The sequence below is a fragment of the Schistocerca cancellata genome, chromosome 4, assembly GCF_023864275.1.
Source record: "Schistocerca cancellata isolate TAMUIC-IGC-003103 chromosome 4, iqSchCanc2.1, whole genome shotgun sequence".
Taxonomy (NCBI): domain Eukaryota; kingdom Metazoa; phylum Arthropoda; class Insecta; order Orthoptera; family Acrididae; genus Schistocerca; species Schistocerca cancellata.
In genome coordinates, this window is record NC_064629.1 from 3,301,225 (window position 1) to 3,323,337 (window position 22,113).

Below are 22,113 nucleotides of genomic sequence, written 5' to 3' on the forward strand. Positions count from 1 at the left end.
CAGCAGACTTGTCTCCATGGGTCTATTGCTGCCTCGGGCACCTTATGGCAGTCCTGCTGTGACTCAAAGATTTGCGAATCGGACGAAAAACTGATAGTGAATTGTAACGTTCAGGGCCTCCTAATGACGATGGAACACTCAAATTGCGTCCCGATTCAATACATCGTCCTCCAGCAGACTTGTCTCCATGGGTCTATTGCTGCCTCGGGCACCTTATGGCCGTTCTGCTGTGAGTCAAAGATTTTCGAATCGGACGAAAAACTGATAGTGAATTGTAACATTCAGGGCCACCTAATGACGATGGACCACACAAATTGCGTCCCGATTCAGTACATCGTCCTCCAGCCGACCTGACTCCATGGGTCTATTGCTGCCTCGGGCACCTTATGGCCGTTCTGCTGTGAGTCAAAGATTTTCGAATGGGACGAAAAACTGATAGTGAATTGTAACTTTCAGGGCCACCTAATGACGATGGATCACTCAAATTGCGTCCCGATTCAATACGTCGTCCACCAGCCGACTTGTCTCCATGGGTCTGCTGCTGCCTCGGGCACCTTATGGCCGTTCTGCTGTGAGTCAAAGATTTTCGAATCGGACGAAAAACTGATAGTGAATTGTAACGTTCAGGGCCTCCTAATGACGATGGAACACTCAAATTGCGTCCCGATTCAATACATCGTCCTCCAGCAGACTTGTCTCCATGCGTCTATTGCTGCCTCGGGCACCTTATGGCCGTTCTGCTGTGAGTCAAAGATTTTCGAATCGGACGAAAAACTGATAGTGAATTGTAACTTTCAGGGCCTCCAAATGACGATGGAACACTCAAATTGCGGCCCGATTCAATACATAGTCCTCCAGCAGACTATCTCCATGGGTCTATTGCTGCCTCGGGCACCTTATGGCCGTTCTGCTGTGAGTCAAAGATTTTCGAATCGGACGAAAAACTGGTAGTGAATTGTAACGTTCAGGGCCACCTAATGACGATGGATCACTCAAATTGCGTCCCGATTCAATACATCGTCCTCCAGCCGACATGTCTCCATGGGTCTATTGCTGCCTTGGCACCTTATGGCCGTTCTGCTGTGAGTCAAAGATTTTCGAATCGGACGAAAAACTGATAGTGAATTGTAACGTTCAGGGCCACCTAATGACGATGGATCACTCAAATTGCGTCCCGATTCAATACATCGTCCTCCAGCCGACTTGACTCCATGGGTCTATTGCTGCCTCGGGCACCTTATGGCCGTTCTGCTGTGAGTCTAGATTATCGAATGGGACAAAAAACTGATAGTGAATTGTAACGTTCAGGGCCTCCTAATGACGATGGATCACTCAAATTGCGTCCCGATTCAATACATCGTCCTCCAGCAGACTTGTCTCCATGGGTCTATTGCTGCCTCGGGCACCTTATGGCCGTTCTGCTGTGAGTCTAGATTATCGAATGGGACGAAAAACTGATAGTGAATTGTAACGTTCAGGGCCACCTAATGACGATGGATCACTCAAATTGCGTCCCGATTCATTACATCGTCCTCCAGCCGACTTGACTCCATGGGTCTATTGCTGCCTCGGGCACCTTATGGCCGTTCTGCTGTGAGTCTAGATTATCGAATGGGACGAAAAACTGATAGTGAATTGTAACGTTCAGGGCCTCCTAATGACGATGGATCACTCAAATAGCGTCCCGATTCAATACATCGTCCTCCAGCCGACTTGACTCCATGGGTCTATTGCTGCCTCGGGCACCTTATGGCCGTTCTGCTGTGAGTCTAGATTATCGAATGGGACGAAAAACTGATAGTGAATTGTAACGTTCAGGGCCTCCTAATGACGATGGATCACTCAAATTGCGTCCCGATTCAATACATCGTCCTCCAGCAGACTTGTCTCCATGTGTCGATTGCTGCCTCGGGCACCTAATGGCCGTTCTGCTGTGAGTCAAAGATTTTCGAATCGGACGAAAAACTGATAGTGAATTGTAACATTCAGGGCCACCTAATGACGATGGACCACGCAAATTGCGTCCCGATTCAATACATCGTCCTCCAGCCGAGTTGACTCCATGGGTCTATTGCTGCCTCGGGCACCTTATGGCCGTTCTGCTGTGAATCTAGATTATCGAATGGGACGAAAAACTGATAGTGAATTGTAACGTTCAGGGCCACCTAATGACGATGGATCACTCAAATTGCGTCCCGATTCAATACATCGTCCCCAGCCGACTTGTCTCCATGGGTCTATTGCTGCCTCGGGCACCTTATGGCCGTTCTGCTGTGAGTCTAGATTATCGAATGGGACGAAAAACTGATAGTGAATTGTAACGTTCAGGGCCACCTAATGACGATGGATCACTCAAATTGCGTCCTGATTCAATACATCGTCCTCCAGCAGACCTGACTTCATGGGTCTATTGCTGCCTCGGGCACCTTATGGCCGTTCTGCTGTGAGTCAAAGATTTTCGAATCGGACGAAAAACTGATAGTGAATTGTAACTTTCAGGGCCACCTAATGACGATGGATCACTCAAATTGCGTCCCGATTCAATACATCGTCCTCCAGCAGACTTGTCTCCATGCGTCTATTGCTGCCTCGGGCACCTTATGGCCGTTCTGCTGTGAGTCTAAGATTTTCGAATCGGACGAAAAACTGATAGTGAATTGTAACGTTCAGGGCCACCTAATGACGATGGATCACTCAAATTGCGTCCCGATTCAATACATCGTCCTCCAGCCGTCTTGACTCCATGGGTTTATTGCTGCCTCGCTCACCTTATGGCCGTTCTGCTGTGAATCTAGATTATCGAATGGGACGAAAAACTGGTAGTGAATTGTAACGTTCAGGGCCACCTAATGACGATGGATCACTCAAATTGCGTCCCGATTCAATACATCGTCCTCCAGCAGACTTGTCTCCATGCGTCTATTGCTGCCTCGGGCACCTTATGGCCGTTCTGCTGTGAGTCAAAGATTTTCGAATCGGACGAAAAACTGATAGTGAATTGTAACTTTCAGGGCCTCCTAATGACGATGGAACACTCAAATTGCGTCCCGATTCAATACATAGTCCTCCAGCAGACTATCTCCATGGGTCTATTGCTGCCTCGGGCACCTTATGGCCGTTCTGCTGTGAGTCAAAGATTTTCGAATCGGACGAAAAACTGATAGTGAATTGTAACGTTCAGGGCCACGTAATAACGATGGATTACTCAAATTGCGTCCCGATTCAATACATCGTCCTCCAGCCGACATGTCTCCATGGGTCTATTGCTGCCTCGGGCACCTTATGGCCGTTCTGCTGTGAGTCAAAGATTTTCGAATCGGACGAAAAACTGATAGTGAATTGTAACGTTCAGGGCCACCTAATGACGATGGATCACTCAAATTGCGTCCCGATTCAATAAATCGTCCTCCAGCCGACTTGACTCCATGGGTCTATTGCTGCCTCGGGCACCTTATGGCCGTTCTGCTGTGAGTCAAAGATTTTCGAATCGGACGAAAAACTGATAGTGAATTGTAACGTTCAGGGCAACCTAATGACGATGGATCACTCAAATTGCGTCCCGATTCAATAAATCGTCCTCCAGCCGACTTGACTCCATGGGTCTATTGCTGCCTCGGGCACCTTATGGCCGTTCTGCTGTGAGTCTAGATTATCGAATGGGACAAAAAACTGATAGTGAATTGTAACGTTCAGGGCCTCCTGATGACGATGGATCACTCAAATTGCGTCCCGATTCAATACATCGTCCTCCAACAGACTTGTCTCCATGGGTCTATTGCTGCCTCGGGCACCTTATGGCCGTTCTGCTGTGAGTCAAAGATTTTCGAATCGGACGAAAACTGATAGTGAATTGTAACATTCAGGGCCACCTAATGACGATGGACCACGCAAATTGCGTCCCGATTCAATACATCGTCCTCCAGCCGAGTTGACTCCATGGGTCTATTGCTGCCTCGGGTACCTTATGGCCGTTCTGCTGTGAATCTAGATTATCGAATGGGACGAAAAACTGGTAGTGAATTGTAACGTTCAGGGCCACCTAATGACGATGGATCACTCAAATTGCGTCCCGATTCAATACATCGTCCTCCAGCAGACTTGTCTCCATGCGTCTATTGCTGCCTCGGGCACCTTATGGCCGCTCTGCTGTGAGTCAAAGATTTTCGAATCGGACGAAAAACTGATAGTGAATTGTAACTTTCAGGGCCTCCTAATGACGATGGAACACTCAAATTGCGTCCCGATTCAATACATAGTCCTCCAGCAGACTATCTCCATGGGTCTATTGCTGCCTCGGGCACCTTATGGCCGTTCTGCTGTGAGTCAAAGATTTTCGAATCGGAAGAAAAACTGATAGTGAATTGTAACGTTCAGGGCCACGTAATAACGATGGATTACTCAAATTGCGTCCCGATTCAATACATCGTCCTCCAGCCGACATGTCTCCATGGGTCTATTGCTGCCTCGGGCACCTTATGGCCGTTCTGCTGTGAGTCAAAGATTTTCGAATCGGACGAAAAACTGATAGTGAATTGTAACGTTCAGGGCCACCTAATGACGATGGATCACTCAAATTGCGTCCCGATTCAATAAATCGTCCTCCAGCCGACTTGACTCCATGGGTCTATTGCTGCCTCGGGCACCTTATGGCCGTTCTGCTGTGAGTCAAAGATTTTCGAATCGGACGAAAAACTGATAGTGAATTGTAACGTTCAGGGCCACCTAATGACGATGGATCACTCAAATTGCGTCCCGATTCAATAAATCGTCCTCCAGCCGACTTGACTCCATGGGTCTATTGCTGCCTCGGGCACCTTATGGCCGTTCTGCTGTGAGTCTAGATTATCGAATGGGACAAAAAACTGATAGTGAATTGTAACGTTCAGGGCCTCCTGATGACGATGGATCACTCAAATTGCGTCCCGATTCAATACATCGTCCTCCAACAGACTTGTCTCCATGGGTCTATTGCTGCCTCGGGCACCTTATGGCCGTTCTGCTGTGAGCCAAAGATTTTCGAATCGGACGAAAACTGATAGTGAATTGTAACATTCAGGGCCACCTAATGACGATGGACCACGCAAATTGCGTCCCGATTCAATACATCGTCCTCCAGCCGAGTTGACTCCATGGGTCTATTGCTGCCTCGGGCACCTTATGGCCGTTCTGCTGTGAATCTAGATTATCGAATGGGACGAAGAACTGATAGTGAATTGTAACGTTCAGGGCCACCTAATGACGATGGATCACTCAAATTGCGACCCGATTCAATACATTGTCCTCCAGCAGACTGTCTCCATGGGTCTATTGCTGCCTCGGGCACCTTATGGCCGTTCAGCTGTGACTCAAAGATTTTCGAATCGGACGAAAAACTGATAGTGAATTGTAACGTTCAGGGCCTCCTAATGACGATGGATCACTCAAATTGCGTCCCGATTCAATACATCGTCCTCCAGCCGACTTGACTCCATGGGTCTATTGCTGCCTCGGGCACCTTATGGCCGTTCTGCTGTGAGTCTAGATTATCGAATGGGACAAAAAACTGATAGTGAATTGTAACGTTCAGGGCCTGATAATGACGATGGATCACTCAAATTGCGTCCCGATTCAATACATCGTCCTCCAGCAGACTTGTCTCCATGGGTCTATTGCTGCCTCGGGCACCTTATGGCCGTTCTGCTGTGAGTCAAAGATTTTCGAATCGGACGAAAAACTGATAGTGAATTGTAACATTCAGGGCCACCTAATGACGATGGAACACGCAAATTGCGTCCCGATTCAATACATCGTCCTCCAGCCGAGTTGACTCCATGGGTCTATTGCTGCCTCGGGCACCCTATGGCCGTTCTGCTGTGAATCTAGATTATCGAATGGGACGAAAAACTGATAGTGAATTGTAACGTTCAGGGCCACCTAATGATGATGGATCACTCAAATTGCGTCCCGATTCAATACATCGTCCCTAGCCGACTTGTCTCCATGGGTCTATTGCTGCCTCGGGCACCTTATGGCCGTTCTGCTGTGAGTCTAGATTATCGAATGGGACGAAAAACTGATAGTGAATTGTAACATTCAGGGCCACCTAATGACGATGGACCACACAAATTGCGTCCCGATTCAGTACATCGTCCACTAGCCGACTTGACTCCATGGGACTATTGCTGCCTCGGGCACCTTATGGCCGTTCTTTTGTGAATCTAGATTATCGAATGGGACGAAAAACTGGTAGTGAATTGTAACGTTCAGGGCCACCTAATGACGATGGATCACTCAAATTGCGCCCCGATTCAATACATCGTCCTCCAGCAGACTTGTCTCCATGGGTCTATTGCTGCCTCGGGCACCTAATGGCAGGCCTGCTGTGACTCAAAGATTTTCGAATCGGACGACAAACTGATAGTGAATTGTAACGTTCAGGGCCTCCTAATGACGATGGAACACTCAAATTGCGTCCCGATTCAATACATCGTCCTCCAGCAGACTTGTCTCCATGCGTCTATTGCTGCCTCGGGCACCTTATGGCCGTTCTGCTGTGAGTCAAAGATTTTCGAATCGGACGAAAAACTGATAGTGAATTGTAACGTTCAGGGCCACCTAATGACGATGGATCACTCAAATTGCGTCCCGATTCAATACATCGTCCTCCAGCCGTGGGTCTATTGCTGCCTCGGGCACCTTATGGCCGTTCTGCTGTGAATCTAGAATATCGAATGGGACGAAAAACTGGTAGTGAATTGTAACGTTCAGGGCCACCTAATGACGATGGGTCACTCAAATTGCGTCCCGATTCAATACATCGTCCTCCAGCAGACTTGTCTCCATGCGTCTATTGCTGCCTCGGGCACCTTATGACCGTTCTGCTGTGAGTCAAAGATTTTCGAATCGGACGAAAAACTCATAGTGAATTGTAACTTTCAGGGCCTCCTAATGACGATGGAACACTCAAATTGCGTCCCGATTCAATACATCGTCCTCCAGCAGACTTGTCTCCATGGGTCTATTGCTGCCTCGGGCACCTTATGGCAGGCCTGCTGTGACTCAAAGATTTTCGAATCGGACGACAAACTGATAGTGAATTGTAACGTTCAGGGCCTCCTAATGACGATGGAACACTCAAATTGCGTCCCGATTCAATACATCGTCCTCCAGCAGACTTGTCTCCATGCGTCTATTGCTGCCTCGGGCACCTTATGGCCGTTCTGCTGTGAGTCAAAGATTTTCGAATCGGACGAAAAACTGATAGTGAATTGTAACGTTCAGGGCCACCTAATCACGATGGATTACTCAAATTGCGTCCCGATTCAATACATCGTCCTCCAGCCGACATGGCTCCATGGGTCTATTGCTGCCTTGGCACCTTATGGCCGTTCTGCTGTGAGTCAAAGATTTTCGAATCGGACGAAAAACTGATAGTGAATTGTAACGTTCAGGGCCACCTAATGACGATGGATCACTCAAATTGCGTCCCGATTCAATACATTGTCCTCCAGCAGACTGTCTCCATGGGTCTATTGCAGCCTCGGGCACCTTATGGCCGTTCAGCTGTGACTCAAAGATTTTCGAATCGGACGAAAAACTGATAGTGAATTGTAACGTTCAGGGCCTCCTAATGACGATGGAACACTCAAATTGCGTCCCGATTCAATACATCGTCCTCCAGCCGACTTGTCTCCATGGGTCTATTGCTGCCTCGGGCACCTTATGGCCGTTCTGCTGTGAGTCTAGATTATCGAATGGGACAAAAAACTGATAGTGAATTGTAACGTTCAGGGCCTCCTAATGACGATGGATCACTCAAATTGCGTCCCGATTCAATACATCGTCCTCCAGCAGACTTGTCTCCATGGGTCTATTGCTGCCTCGGGCACCTTATGGCCGTTCTGCTGTGAGTCAAAGATTATCGAATCGGACGAAAAACTGATAGTGAATTGTAACATTCAGGGCCACCTAATGACGATGGACCACGCAAATTGCGTCCCGATTCAATACATCGTCCTCCAGCCGAGTTGACTCCATGGCTGTATTGCTGAGTCGGGCACCTTATGGCCGTTCTGCTGTGAATCTAGATTATCGAATGGGACGAAAAACTGATAGTGAATTGTAACGTTCAGGGCCACCTAATGACGATGGATCACTCAAATAGCGTCCCGATTCAATACATCGTCCCCAGCCGACTTGTCTCCATGGGTCTATTGCTGCCTCGGGCACCTTATGGCCGTTCTGCTGTGAGTCTAGATTATCGAATGGGACGAAAAACTGATAGTGAATTGTAACATTAAGGGCCACCTAATGACGATGGACCACACAAATTGCGTCCCGATTCAGTACATCGTCCAGTTGCCGACTTGACTCCATGGGACTATTGCTGCCTCGGGCACCTTATGGCCGTTCTGCTGTGAGTCTAGATTATAGAATGGGATGAAAAACTGATAGTGAATTGTAACGTTCAGGGCCACCTAATGACGATGGATCACTCAAATTGCGTCCCGATTCATTACATCGTCCTCCAGCAGACTTGTCTCCATGGGTCCATTGCTGCCTCGGGCACCTTATGGCAGGCCTGCTGTGACTAAAAGATTTTCGAATCGGACGAAAAACTGATTGTGAATTGTAACGTTCAGGGCCTCCTAGTGACGATGGATCACTCAAATTGCGTCCCGATTCAATACATCGTCCTCCAGCAGACTTGTCTCCATGGGTCTATTGCTGCCTCGGGCACCTTATGGCCGTTCTGCTGTGAGTCTAGTTTATCGAATGGGACGAAAAACTGATAGTGAATTGTAACGTTCAGGGCCACCTAATGACGATGGATCACTCAAATTGCGTCCCGATTCAATACATCGTCCTCCAGCCGACTTGACTCCATGGGTCTATTGCTGCCTCGGGCACCTTATGGCCGTTCTGCTGTGAGTCTAGATTATCGAATGGGACGAAAAACTGATAGTGAATTGTAACGTTCAGGGCCTCCTAATGACGATGGATCACTCAAATTGCGTCCCGATTCAATACATCGTCCTCCAGCCGACTTGACTCCATGGGTCTATTGCTGCCTCGGGCACCTTATGGCCGTTCTGCTGTGAGTCTAGATTATCGAATGGGACGAAAAACTGATAGTGAATTGTAACGTTCAGGGCCTCCTAATGACGATGGATCACTCAAATTGCGTCCCGATTCAATACATCGTCCTCCAGCCGACTTGACTCCATGGGTCTATTGCTGCCTCGGGCACCTTATGGCCGTTCTGCTGTGAGTCAAAGATTTTCGAATCGGACGAAAAACTGATAGTGAATTGTAACGTTCAGGGCCACCTAATGACGATGGATCACTCAAATTGCGTCCCGATTCAATACATTGTCCTCCAGCAGACTGTCTCCATGGGTCTATTGCAGCCTCGGGCACCTTATGGCCGTTCAGCTGTGACTCAAAGATTTTCGAATCGGACGAAAAACTGATAGTGAATTGTAACGTTCAGGGCCTCCTAATGACGATGGAACACTCAAATTGCGTCCCGATTCAATACATCGTCCTCCAGCCGACTTGTCTCCATGGGTCTATTGCTGCCTCGGGCACCTTATGGCCGTTCTGCTGTGAGTCTAGATTATCGAATGGGACAAAAAACTGATAGTGAATTGTAACGTTCAGGGCCTCCTAATGACGATGGATCACTCAAATTGCGTCCCGATTCAATACATCGTCCTCCAGCAGACTTGTCTCCATGGGTCTATTGCTGCCTCGGGCACCTTATGGCCGTTCTGCTGTGAGTCAAAGATTATCGAATCGGACGGAAAACTGATAGTGAATTGTAACATTCAGGGCCACCTAATGACGATGGACCACGCAAATTGCGTCCCGATTCAATACATCGTCCTCCAGCCGAGTTGACTCCATGGCTCTATTGCTGCCTCGGGCACCTTATGGCCGTTCTGCTGTGAATCTAGATTATCGAATGGGACGAAAAACTGATAGTGAATTGTAACGTTCAGGGCCACCTAATGACGATGGATCACTCAAATAGCGTCCCGATTCAATACATCGTCCCCAGCCGACTTGTCTCCATGGGTCTATTGCTGCCTCGGGCACCTTATGGCCGTTCTGCTGTGAGTCTAGATTATCGAATGGGACGAAAAACTGATAGTGAATTGTAACATTAAGGGCCACCTAATGACGATGGACCACACAAATTGCGTCCCGATTCAGTACATCGTCCAGTAGCCGACTTGACTCCATGGGACTATTGCTGCCTCGGGCACCTTATGGCCGTTCTGCTGTGAGTCTAGATTATAGAATGGGATGAAAAACTGATAGTGAATTGTAACGTTCAGGGCCACCTAATGACGATGGATCACTCAAATTGCGTCCCGATTCATTACATCGTCCTCCAGCAGACTTGTCTCCATGGGTCCATTGCTGCCTCGGGCACCTTATGGCAGGCCTGCTGTGACTAAAAGATTTTCGAATCGGACGAAAAACTGATTGTGAATTGTAACGTTCAGGGCCTCCTAGTGACGATGGATCACTCAAATTGCGTCCCGATTCAATACATCGTCCTCCAGCAGACTTGTCTCCATGGGTCTATTGCTGCCTCGGGCACCTTATGGCCGTTCTGCTGTGAGTCTAGTTTATCGAATGGGACGAAAAACTGATAGTGAATTGTAACGTTCAGGGCCACCTAATGACGATGGATCACTCAAATTGCGTCCCGATTCAATACATCGTCCTCCAGCCGACTTGACTCCATGGGTCTATTGCTGCCTCGGGCACCTTATGGCCGTTCTGCTGTGAGTCTAGATTATCGAATGGGACGAAAAACTGATAGTGAATTGTAACGTTCAGGGCCTCCTAATGACGATGGATCACTCAAATTGCGTCCCGATTCAATACATCGTCCTCCAGCCGACTTGACTCCATGGGTCTATTGCTGCCTCGGGCACCTTATGGCCGTTCTGCTGTGAGTCTAGATTATCGAATGGGACGAAAAACTGATAGTGAATTGTAACGTTCAGGGCCTCCTAATGACGATGGATCACTCAAATTGCGTCCCGATTCAATACATCGTCCTCCAGCCGACTTGACTCCATGGGTCTATTGCTGCCTCGGGCACCTTATGGCCGTTCTGCTGTGAATCTAGATTATCGAATGGGACGAAAAACTGATAGCGAATTGTAACGTTCAGGGCCACCTAATGACGATGGATCACTCAAATTGCGTCCCGATTCAATACATCGTCCCCAGCCGACTTGTCTCCATGGGTCTTTTGCTGCCTCGGGCACCTTATGGCCGTTCTGCTGTGAGTCAAAGATTTTCGAATCGGACGAAAAACTGATAGTGAATTGTAACTTTCAGGGCCACCTAATGACGATGGATCACTCAAATTGCGTCCCGATTCAATACGTCGTCCACCAGCCGACTTGTCTCCATGGGTCTGCTGCTGCCTCGGGCACCTTATGGCCGTTCTGCTGTGAGTCAAAGATTTTCGAATCGGACGAAAAACTGATAGTGAATTGTAACGTTCAGGGCCTCCTAATGACGATGGAACACTCAAATTGCGTCCCGATTCAATACATCGTCCTCCAGCAGACTTGTCTCCATGCGTCTATTGCTGCCTCGGGCACCTTATGGCCGTTCTGCTGTGAGTCAAAGATTTTCGAATCGGACGAAAAACTGATAGTGAATTGTAACTTTCAGGGCCTCCTAATGACGATGGAACACTCAAATTGCGTCCCGATTCAATACATAGTCCTCCAGCAGACTATCTCCATGGGTCTATTGCTGCCTCGGGCACCTAATGGCCGTTCTGCTGTGAGTCAAAGATTTTCGAATCGGACGAAAAACTGGTAGTGAATTGTAACGTTCATGGCCACCTAATGACGATGGATCACTCAAATTGCGTCCCGATTCAATACATCGTCCTCCAGCCGACATGTCTCCATGGGTCTATTGCTGCCTTGGCACCTTATGGCCGTTCTGCTGTGAGTCAAAGATTTTCGAATCGGACGAAAAACTGATAGTGAATTGTAACGTTCAGGGCCACCTAATGACGATGGATCACTCAAATTGCGTCCCGATTCAATACATCGTCCTCCAGCCGACTTGACTCCATGGGTCTATTGCTGCCTCGGGCACCTTATGGCCGTTCTGCTGTGAGTCTAGATTGTCGAATGGGACAAAAAACTGATAGTGAATTTTAACGTTCAGGGCCTCCTAATGACGATGGATCACTCAAATTGCGTCCCGATTCAATACATCGTCCTCCAGCAGACTTGTCTCCATGGGTCTATTGTTGCCTCGGGCACCTTATGGCCGTTCTGCTGTGAGTCTAGATTATCGAATGGGACGAAAAACTGATAGTGAATTGTAACGTTCAGGGCCACCTAATGACGATGGATCACTCAAATTGCGTCCCGATTCATTACATCGTCCTCCAGCCGACTTGACTCCATGGGTCTATTGCTGCCTCGGGCACCTTATGGCCGTTCTGCTGTGAGTCTAGATTATCGAATGGGACGAAAAACTGATAGTGAATTGTAACGTTCAGGGCCTCCTAATGACGATGGATCACTCAAATAGCGTCCCGATTCAATACATCGTCCTCCAGCCGACTTGACTCCATGGGTCTATTGCTGCCTCGGGCACCTTATGGCCGTTCTGCTGTGAGTCTAGATTATCGAATGGGACGAAAAACTGATAGTGAATTGTAACGTTCAGGGCCTCCTAATGACGATGGATCACTCAAATTGCGTCCCGATTCAATACATCGTCCTCCAGCAGACTTGTCTCCATGGGTCGATTGCTGCCTCGGGCACCTAATGGCCGTTCTGCTGTGAGTCAAAGATTTTCGAATCGGACGAAAAACTGATAGTGAATTGTAACATTCAGGGCCACCTAATGACGATGGATCACTCAAATTGCGTCCTGATTCAATACATCGTCCTCCAGCAGACCTGACTTCATGGGTCTATTGCTGCCTCGGGCACCTAATGGCCGTTCTGCTGTGAGTCAAAGATTTTCGAATCGGACGAAAAACTGATAGTGAATTGTAACTTTCAGGGCCACCTAATGACGATGGATCACTCAATTTGCGTCCCGATTCAATACATCGTCCTCCAGCAGACTTGTCTCCATGGGTCGATTGCTGCCTCGGGCACCTTATGGCCGTTCTGCTGTGAGTCAAAGATTTTCGAATCGGACGAAAAACTGATAGTGATTTGTAACATTCAGGGCCACCTAATGGCGATGGACCACACAAATTGCGTACCGATTCAGTACATCGTCCACTAGCCGACTTGACTCCATGGGACTATTGCTGCCTCGGGCACCTTATGGCCGTTCTGCTGTGAGTCTAGATTATAGAATGGGATGAAAAACTGATAGTGAATTGTAACGTTCAGGGCCACCTAATGACGATGGATCACTCAAATTGCGTCCCGATTCAATACATCGTCCTCCAGCAGACTTGTCTCCATGGGTCTATTGCTGCCTCGGGCACCTTATGGCAGGCCTGCTGCGACTCAAAGATTATCGAATCGGACGACAAACTGATAGTGAATTGTAACGTTCAGGGCCTCCTAATGACGATGGAACACTCAAATTGCGTCCCGATTCAATACATCGTCCTCCAGCAGACTTGTCTCCATGCGTCTATTGCTGCCTCGGGCTCTTTATGGCCGTTCTGCTGTGAGTCAAAGATTTTCGAATCGGACGAAAAACTGATAGTGAATTGTAACGTTCAGGGCCACCTAATGACGATGGATCACTCAAATTGCGTCCCGATTCAATACATCGTCCTCCAGCCGTCTTGACTCCATGGGTTTATTGCTGCCTCGCTCACCTTATGGCCGTTCTGCTGTGAATCTAGATTATCGAATGGGACGAAAAACTGGTAGTGAATTGTAACGTTCAGGGCCACCTAATGACGATGGATCACTCAAATTGCGTCCCGATTCAATACATCGTCCTCCAGCAGACTTGTCTCCATGCGTCTATTGCTGCCTCGGGCACCTTATGGCCGTTCTGCTGTGAGTCAAAGATTTTCGAATCGGACGAAAAACTGATAGTGAATTGTAACTTTCAGGGCCTCCTAATGACGATGGAACACTCAAATTGCGTCCCGATTCAATACATCGTCCTCCAGCAGACTATCTCCATGGGTCTATTGCTGCCTCGGGCACCTTATGGCCGTTCTGCTGTGAGTCAAAGATTTTCGAATCGGACGAAAAACTGATAGTGAATTGTAACGTTCAGGGCCACCTAATAACGATGGATTACTCAAATTGCGTCCCGATTCAATACATCGTCCTCCAGCCGACATGTCTCCATGGGTCTATTGCTGCCTTGGCACCTTATGGCCGTTCTGCTGTGAGTCAAAGATTTTCGAATCGGACGAAAAACTGATAGTGAATTGTAACGTTCAGGGCCACCTAATGACGATGGATCACTCAAATTGCGTCCCGATTCAATACATTGTCCTCCAGCTGACTGTGTCCATGGGTCTATTGCAGCCTCGGGCACCTTATGGCCGTTCAGCTGTGACTCAAAGATTTTCGAATCGGACGAAAAACTGATAGTGAATTGTAACGTTCAGGGCCTCCTAATGACGATGGAACACTCAAATTGCGTCCCGATTCAATACATCGTCCTCCTGCCGACTTGTCTCCATGGGTCTATTGCTGCCTCGGGCACCTTATGGCCGTTCTGCTGTGAGTCAAAGATTTTCGAATCGGACGAAAAACTGATAGTGAATTGTAACTTTCAGGGCCACCTAATGACGATGGATCACTCAAATTGCGTCCCGATTCAATAAATCGTCCTCCAGCCGACTTGACTCCATGGGTCTAATGCTGCCTCGGGCACCTTATGGCCGTTCTGCTGTGAGTCTAGATTATCGAATGGGACAAAAAACTGATAGTGAATTGTAACGTTCAGGGCCTCCTAATGACAATGGATCACCCAAATTGCGTCCCGATTCAATACATCGTCCTCCAGCAGACTTGTCTCCATGGGTCTATTGCTGCCTCGGGCACCTTATGGCCGTTCTGCTGTGAGTCAAAGATTTTCGAATCGGACGAAAACTGATAGTGAATTGTAACATTCAGGGCCACCTAATGACGATGGACCACGCAAATTGCGTCCCGATTCAATACATCGTCCTCCAGCCGAGTTGACTCCATGGGTCTATTGCTGCCTCGGGCACCTTATGGCCGTTCTGCTGTGAATCTAGATTATCGAATGGGACGAAAAACTGATAGTGAATTGTAACGTTCAGGGCCACCTAATGACGATGGATCACTCAAATTGCGTCCCGATTCAATACATTGTCCTCCAGCAGACTGTCTCCATGGGTCTATTGCAGCCTCGGGCACCTTATGGCCGTTCAGCTGTGACTCAAAGATTTTCGAATCGGACGAAAAACTGATAGTGAATTGTAACGTTCAGGGCCTCCTAATGACGATGGAACACTCAAATTGCGTCCCGATTCAATACATCGTCCTCCAGCCGACTTGTCTCCATGGGTCTATTGCTGCCTCGGGCACCTTATGGCCGTTCTGCTGTGAGTCAAAGATTTTCGAATCGGACGAAAAACTGATAGTGAATTGTAACGTTCAGGGCCACCTAATGACGATGGATCACTCAAATTGCGTCCCGATTCAATACATCGTCGTCCAGCCCACTTGACTCCATGGGTCTATTGCTGCCTCGGGCACCTTATGGCCGTTCTGCTGTGAATCTAGATTATCGAATGGGACAAAAAACTGATAGTGAATTGTAACGTTCAGGGCCACCTAATGATGATGGATCACTCATATTGCGTCCCGATTCAATACATCGTCCCCAGCCGACTTGTCTCCATGGGTCTATTGCTGCCTCGGGCACCTTATGGCCGTTCTGCTGTAAGTCTAGATTATCGAATGGGACGAAAAACTGATAGTGAATTGTAACATTCAGGGCCACCTAATGACGATGGACCACACAAATTGCGTCCCGATTCAGTACATCGTCCACTAGCCGACTTGACTCCATGGGACTATTGCTGCCTCGGGCACCTTATGGCCGTTCTGCTTTGAGTCTAGATTATAGAATGGGATGAAAAACTGATAGTGAATTGTAACGTTCAGGGCCACCTAATGACGATGGATCACTCAAATTGCGTCCCGATTCAATACATCGTCCTCCAGCAGACTTGTCTCCATGGGTCTATTGCTGCCTCGGGCACCTTATGGCCGTTCTTTTGTGAATCTAGATTATCGAATGGGACGAAAAACTGGTAGTGAATTGTAACGTTCAGGGCCACCTAATGACGATGGATCACTCAAATTGCGTCCCGATTCAATACATCGTCCTCCAGCAGACTTGTCTCCATGGGTCTATTGCTGCCTCGGGCACCTTATGGCAGGCCTGCTGTGACTCAAAGATTTTCGAATCGGACGACAAACTGATAGTGAATTGTAACGTTCAGGGCCTCCTAATGACGATGGAACACTCAAATTGCGTCCCGATTCAATACTTCGTCCTCCAGCAGACTTGTCTCCATGCGTCTATTGCTGCCTCGGGCACCTTATGGCCGTTCTGCTGTGAGTCGAAGATTTTCGAATCGGACGAAAAACTGATAGTGAATTGTAACGTTCAGGGCCACCTAATGACGATGGATCACTCAAATTGCGTCCCGATTCAATACATCGTCCTCCAGCCGTGGGTCTATTGCTGCCTCGGGCACCTTATGGCCGTTCTGCTGTGAATCTAGATTATCGAATGGGACGAAAAAGTGGTAGTGAATTGTAACGTTCAGGGCCACATAATGACGATGGATCACTCAAATTGCGTCCCGATTCAATACATCGTCCTCCAGCAGACTTGTCTCCATGCGTCTATTGCTGCCTCGGGCACCTTATGGCCGTTCTGCCGTGAGTCAAAGATTTTCGAATCGGACGAAAAACTCATAGTGAATTGTAACTTTCAGGGCCACCTAATGACGATGGATCACTCAAATTGCGTCCCGATTCAATAAATCGTCCTCCAGCCGACTTGACTCCATGGGTCTAATGCTGCCTCGGGCACCTTATGGCCGTTCTGCTGTGAGTCTAGATTATCGAATGGGACAAAAAACTGATAGTGAATTGTAACGTTCAGGGCCTCCTAATGACAATGGATCACCCAAATTGCGTCCCGATTCAATACATCGTCCTCCAGCAGACTTGTCTCCATGGGTCTATTGCTGCCTCGGGCACCTTATGGCCGTTCTGCTGTGAGTCAAAGATTTTCGAATCGGACGAAAACTGATAGTGAATTGTAACATTCAGGGCCACCTAATGACGATGGACCACGCAAATTGCGTCCCGATTCAATACATCGTCCTCCAGCCGAGTTGACTCCATGGGTCTATTGCTGCCTCGGGCACCTTATGGCCGTTCTGCTGTGAATCTAGATTATCGAATGGGACGAAAAACTGATAGTGAATTGTAACGTTCAGGGCCACCTAATGACGATGGATCACTCAAATTGCGTCCCGATTCAATACATTGTCCTCCAGCAGACTGTCTCCATGGGTCTATTGCAGCCTCGGGCACCTTATGGCCGTTCAGCTGTGACTCAAAGATTTTCGAATCGGACGAAAAACTGATAGTGAATTGTAACGTTCAGGGCCTCCTAATGACGATGGAACACTCAAATTGCGTCCCGATTCAATACATCGTCCTCCAGCCGACTTGTCTCCATGGGTCTATTGCTGCCTCGGGCACCTTATGGCCGTTCTGCTGTGAGTCAAAGATTTTCGAATCGGACGAAAAACTGATAGTGAATTGTAACGTTCAGGGCCACCTAATGACGATGGATCACTCAAATTGCGTCCCGATTCAATACATCGTCGTCCAGCCCACTTGACTCCATGGGTCTATTGCTGCCTCGGGCACCTTATGGCCGTTCTGCTGTGAATCTAGATTATCGAATGGGACAAAAAACTGATAGTGAATTGTAACGTTCAGGGCCACCTAATGATGATGGATCACTCATATTGCGTCCCGATTCAATACATCGTCCCCAGCCGACTTGTCTCCATGGGTCTATTGCTGCCTCGGGCACCTTATGGCCGTTCTGCTGTAAGTCTAGATTATCGAATGGGACGAAAAACTGATAGTGAATTGTAACATTCAGGGCCACCTAATGACGATGGACCACACAAATTGCGTCCCGATTCAGTACATCGTCCACTAGCCGACTTGACTCCATGGGACTATTGCTGCCTCGGGCACCTTATGGCCGTTCTGCTTTGAGTCTAGATTATAGAATGGGATGAAAAACTGATAGTGAATTGTAACGTTCAGGGCCACCTAATGACGATGGATCACTCAAATTGCGTCCCGATTCAATACATCGTCCTCCAGCAGACTTGTCTCCATGGGTCTATTGCTGCCTCGGGCACCTTATGGCCGTTCTTTTGTGAATCTAGATTATCGAATGGGACGAAAAACTGGTAGTGAATTGTAACGTTCAGGGCCACCTAATGACGATGGATCACTCAAATTGCGTCCCGATTCAATACATCGTCCTCCAGCAGACTTGTCTCCATGGGTCTATTGCTGCCTCGGGCACCTTATGGCAGGCCTGCTGTGACTCAAAGATTTTCGAATCGGACGACAAACTGATAGTGAATTGTAACGTTCAGGGCCTCCTAATGACGATGGAACACTCAAATTGCGTCCCGATTCAATACTTCGTCCTCCAGCAGACTTGTCTCCATGCGTCTATTGCTGCCTCGGGCACCTTATGGCCGTTCTGCTGTGAGTCGAAGATTTTCGAATCGGACGAAAAACTGATAGTGAATTGTAACGTTCAGGGCCACCTAATGACGATGGATCACTCAAATTGCGTCCCGATTCAATACATCGTCCTCCAGCCGTGGGTCTATTGCTGCCTCGGGCACCTTATGGCCGTTCTGCTGTGAATCTAGATTATCGAATGGGACGAAAAAGTGGTAGTGAATTGTAACGTTCAGGGCCACATAATGACGATGGATCACTCAAATTGCGTCCCGATTCAATACATCGTCCTCCAGCAGACTTGTCTCCATGCGTCTATTGCTGCCTCGGGCACCTTATGGCCGTTCTGCCGTGAGTCAAAGATTTTCGAATCGGACGAAAAACTCATAGTGAATTGTAACTTTCAGGGCCTCCTAATGACGATGGAACACTCAAATTGCGTCCCGATTCAATACATCGTCCTCCAGCAGACTTGTCTCCATGGGTCTATTGCTGCCTCGGGCACCTTATGGCAGGCCTGCTGTGACTCAAAGATTTTCGAATCGGACGACAAACTGATAGTGAATTGTAACGTTCAGGGCCTCCTAATGACGATGGAACACTCAAATTGCGTCCCGATTCAATACATCGTCCTCCAGCAGACTTGTCTCCATGCGTCTATTGCTGCCTCGGGCACCTTATGGCCGTTCTGCTGTGAGTCAAAGATTTTCGAATCGGACGAAAAACTGATAGTGAATTGTAACGTTCAGGGCCACCTAATGACGATGGATTACTCAAATTGCGTCCAGATTCAATACATCGTCCTCCAGCCGACATGTCTCCATGGGTCTATTGCTGCCTTGGCACCTTATGGCCGTTCTGCTGTGAGTCAAAGATTTTCGAATCGGACGAAAAACTGATAGTGAATTGTAACGTTCAGGGCCACCTAATGACGATGGATCACTCAAATTGCGTCCCGATTCAATACATTGTCCTCCAGCAGACTGTCTCCATGGGTCTATTGCAGCCTCGGGCACCTTATGGCCGTTCAGCTGTGACTCAAAGATTTTCGAATCGGACGAAAAACTGATAGTGAATTGTAACGTTCAGGGCCTCCTAATGACGATGGAACACTCAAATTGCGTCCCGATTCAATACATCGTCCTCCAGCCGACTTGTCTCCATGGGTCTATTGCTGCCTCGGGCACCTTATGGCCGTTCTGCTGTGGGTCTAGATTATCGAATGGGACAAAAAACTGATAGTGAATTGTAACGTTCAGGGCCTCCTAATGACGATGGATCACTCAAATTGCGTCCCGATTCAATACATCGTCCTCCAGCAGACTTGTCTCCATGGGTCTATTGCTGCCTCGGGCACCTTATGGCCGTTCTGCTGTGAGTCAAAGATTTTCGAATCGGACGAAAAACTGATAGTGAATTGTAACATTCAGGGCCACCTAATGACGATGGACCACGCAAATTGAGTCCCGATTCAATACATCGTCCTCCAGCCGAGTTGACTCCATGGGTCTATTGCTGCCTCGGGCACCTTATGGCCGTTCTGCTGTGAGTCAAAGATTTTCGAATCGGACGAAAAACTGATAGTGAATTGTAACGTTCAGGGCCACCTAATGACGATGGATCACTCAAATTGCGTCCCGATTCAATACATTGTCCTCCAGCAGACTTGTCTCCATGGGTCTATTGCTGCCTCGGGCACCTTATGGCCGTTCTGCTGTGAGTCAAAGATTTTCGAATCGGACGAAAAACTGATAGTGAATTGTAACATTCAGGGCCACCTAATGACGATGGACCACACAAATTGCGTCCCGATTCAGTACATCGTCCAGTAGCCGACTTGACTCCATGGGACTATTGCTGCCTCGGGCACCTTATGGCCGTTCTGCTGTGAGTCTAGATTATAGAATGGGATGAAAAACTGATAGTGAATTGTAACGTTCAGGGCCACCTAATGACGATGGATCACTCAAATTGCGTCCCGATTCATTACATCGTCCTCCAGCAGACTTGTCTCCATGGGTCCATTGCTGCCTCGGGCACCTTATGGCAGGCCTGCTGTGACTCAAAGAATTTCGAACCGGACGAAAAACTGATAGTGAATTGTAACGTTCAGGGCCACCTAATGACGATGGATCACTCAAATGCGTCCCGATTCAATACATCGTCCTCCAGCAGACTTGACTTCATGGGTCTATTGCTGCCTCGGGCACCTTATGGCCGTTCTGCTGTGATTCAAAGATTTTCGAATCGGACGAAAAACTGATAGTGAATTGTAACGTTCAGGGCCTCCTAATCACGATGGAACACTCAAATTGCGTCCCGATTCAATACATCGTCCTCCAGCAGACTTGTCTCCATGCATCTATTGCTGCCTCGGGCACCTTATGGCCGTTCTGCTGTGAGTCAAAGATTTTTGAATCGGACGAAAAACTGATAGTGAATTGTAACGTTCAGGGCCACCTAATGACGATGGATCACTCAAATTGCGTCCCGATTCAATACATCGTCCTCCAGCCGACTTGACTCCATGGGTCTTTTGCTGCCTCGGGCACCTTATGGCCGTTCTGCTGTGAGTCTAGATTATTCAATGGGACGAAAAACTGATAGTGAATTGTAACATTCAGGGCCACCTAATGACGATGGACCACACAAATTGCGTCCCGATTCAGTACATCGTCCTCCAGCCGACCTGACTCCATGGGTCTATGCTGCCTCGGGCACCTTATGGCCGTTCTGCTGTGAGTCTAGATTATCGAATGGGACGAAAAACTGATAGTGAATTGTAACGTTCAGGGCCACCTAATGACGATGGATCACTCAAATTGCGTCCCGATTCAATACATCGTCCTCCAGCAGACTTGTCTCCATGTTTCTATTGCTGCCTCGGGCACATTATGGCCGTTCTGCTGTGAGTCAAAGATTTTCGAATCGGACGAAAAACTGATAGTGAATTGTAACTTTCAGGGCCACCTAATGACGATGGATCACTCATATTGCGTCCCGATTCAATACATCGTCCACCAGCCGACTTGTCTCCATGGGTCTATTGCTGCCTCGGGCACCTTATGGGCGTTCTGCTGTGAGTCAAAGATTTTCGAATCGGACGAAAAACTGATAGTGAATTGTAACGTTCAGGGCCTCCTAATGACGATGGAACACTCAAATTACGTCCCGATTCAATACATCGTCCTCCAGCAGACTTGTCTCCATTCGTCTACTAATGCCTCGGGCACCTTATGGCCGTGCTGCTGTGAGTCAAAGATCTTCGAATCGGACGAAAAACTGATAGTGAATTGTAACTTTCAGGGCCTCCTGATGACGATGGAACACTCAAATTGCGTCCCGATTCAATACATCGTCCTCC